Source organism: Macrobrachium nipponense, chromosome 8, assembly GCF_015104395.2.
Source record: "Macrobrachium nipponense isolate FS-2020 chromosome 8, ASM1510439v2, whole genome shotgun sequence".
NCBI lineage: Eukaryota > Metazoa > Arthropoda > Malacostraca > Decapoda > Palaemonidae > Macrobrachium > Macrobrachium nipponense.
The window spans coordinates 76,154,492-76,156,991 of record NC_087203.1 but is presented as its reverse complement, the minus strand read 5'-3'; the positions used below and the strand labels follow the sequence as shown (position 1 = coordinate 76,156,991).

The 2,500-nt window shown below is 36.0% G+C and overlaps 1 protein-coding gene across 2 annotated transcripts in view; it reads right to left on the bottom strand.

Moving 5' to 3' along the window:
- LOC135222862 (zinc finger protein 62 homolog) overlaps window positions 1-2,500 on the bottom strand; it is a 52,391-nt gene that overhangs the window by 41,376 nt on the left and 8,515 nt on the right. The window lies entirely within an intron of this gene.

Sequence of the window (2,500 nt, the reverse complement as noted above, 5' to 3'; positions counted from 1 at the left end):
CATATTAGTTTACTATGATGTAGGAAGTTAGTATAGTAGACGAGGCGGATACTGAAGCTGTCGGTTAAACCAGCTAAAGATGATATGAAAGTCAACCTGAGATTGTAGCTAGTTATACTAGCCTATAGGCTAGGTAGGTAGGTAGGCTAGGTAGTACAACCTGTTGGGCAACGCCAAAGCGTATCCTACATTAGCTGTGGTGTGACTAGTTTTGGCTAGTTTACGTTCGCTTGGGAATCCCATTTGGAGCTTCCAAAGGCACTCAAGCCCTGCTCCATAGGTAGAGTGGACTATCGAAAATAACCCCAAGCTATGAAATGTCACGAGGATGCTGCCAGTAGGTAGCCCATGTGATGCCCCTTTCCCAACATTTTGAAATTTAGGTAGGTAGCCAACTAGGCTATCTATCAAAATTTCCACGGTATTTTATTGTAACCCAAATGGCAGTGTTTTATTTAAATTGCAAGGAAATGACTCTCATCTTTGAAAATATATAAAAATGATTAACTTTACCTTAACCTGTAATGAAAGTTGCAAAAAGCCAAAAGAAAAAAAAATGAAGTTTTTCAATTTTTAATTTTCAGCCATCAAAACATGCATATCTGTGATGCATTTCTGTTTCCTTGAATGCACAGAAAAAAAAATTTAGTCCATCACATGCAGTTTGTTGCAATGAAATATTTTGTGAAAGCATCATGCACTGCATTCCTAATTGTAATCATAGGCTAGTAGATCTAGGTAATAGTGGTACATTAGGTATTTCCTTGGAAATTTGTTTTTTCTATATAGGTAGTATTTTGGTTCCTAATTGAGAATTTAACATTTTTTTGGCAGTCATCTGTAAATTAACCTGTAATTTACCTTAGAACTCTATCCTACGGTAAGGGGAACTCGTTGGGAATGCTGGGTTTTGGGTGGGGTAAATCACCTGGGAGAAGGTTGTATAGCATGTTATTGTGGTATTTCTTGTTCTATATTTCATTTGGAATGTGAAATACAAGTGGAAATAGATGACGAATAAACCGAGAATGTAGCTGTTTCATAGACAAATTTCAGAAACTACTACTATGCTGAATGCTACCACAAATGCACCCTGTGATAGGGGAGCTTTTGGTTCAGACACTGACTTTTAAGTGACGGAAATGGTGGGGGGGGTTTTATGGGGACAGACCAATGAACACGTATTCAACCAATCATGCTACAATATTAACCCTACATTGCCTTAGAACCTAGTGAAGAATTTGGGGACCCATACAGTAAATTACATATATTCCTTTTTCTAATTTTTTTTATAATCATGTGTTATTTCTTCAGTCTTTTATTTCTATTCCGTTGCTCATAGTTTTTGCTTAGCATATGCACTGTTCTCACTACATGCTTTTACCTATATAGTACCTTGCAATATGAACTTACAATTCAGGACAGGCCCCTGAAGAATGCCAGTGGGGTGGGAGGAGAAGACACTTTTATGACGTTTCGATACCTTTCTTTCACCAACGTCAAATTGAGGGTTGTTTGGGGGTATTTCATAGAATTATCTATGCATGATTTGTGTAATCACTCCTCTTTCCATTATTTCTGTCCTTTTTTGCATTCCACAAGACATTATTATTCGCCCTTAAGAATTTTATCTCTTTTTGGTTACTTGGATAGACACTTGCCTGAAAAGATGAAACATTATGTCTTACCCCACCACAGTCACTATCATCACTAGCTCTATCACTTAGATACTTCAAAATCATCACTTGCATATTCTGGGTGTCTATCAATATCCATTGCTTTGCAAAAATATTAGCTTTAAATACAAAAAAAGTATTCATAGTTCTCAAATTTCTTGCACACTGCAAATATACATGCAAACTTCCTTGAAAAATCAGAAAGTTGCATTTGGTTATGAACAAGGTTGGTGGATAGACACTTGCCCAAACAGATGAGACATTATCTCTTGCCCCACAGTCGCTATCATCACTAGTTCTATCACGTTGCGGATACTTCAAAATCATCACTTGCAGATTCTGGGTGTCTATCAAGGTCATCTTCAATATCTTCCCAATGACAATCACTCATTTTATTTCCATTGCTGTGCAAAAATAAATTTTAAATACAAATAAGTATTGATAATTCTCAAACTTTTTGCATGCCGCAAATGTATGCACAAACTTCCTTGAAAAAATCAGGTTGCATTTGGTTATGAACAAGTTGACATAAAACTCTGCCTCTCTCTGCCCATATAATTTCCTGCGGGATTTGAAATATGCAAAAGGATTGGCAAAATCAACAGTCACATTTTGGTAGCACATGTGTTGATTTTATTGACAAGTCACATTACATGGGTTAAATTAAAATATCCTCTCCAAGACAGACAAAATCTTATGCCATGATATCCTAGGGTAGTAGACAAACAATATACTAATTTATATTTTCAATTTTCTTCAGAAGTTTAAAAAAAATGGGGGTGTTAAGTCTTAGAGGATTGTGATGCTTATGGTAAATAGTAAAA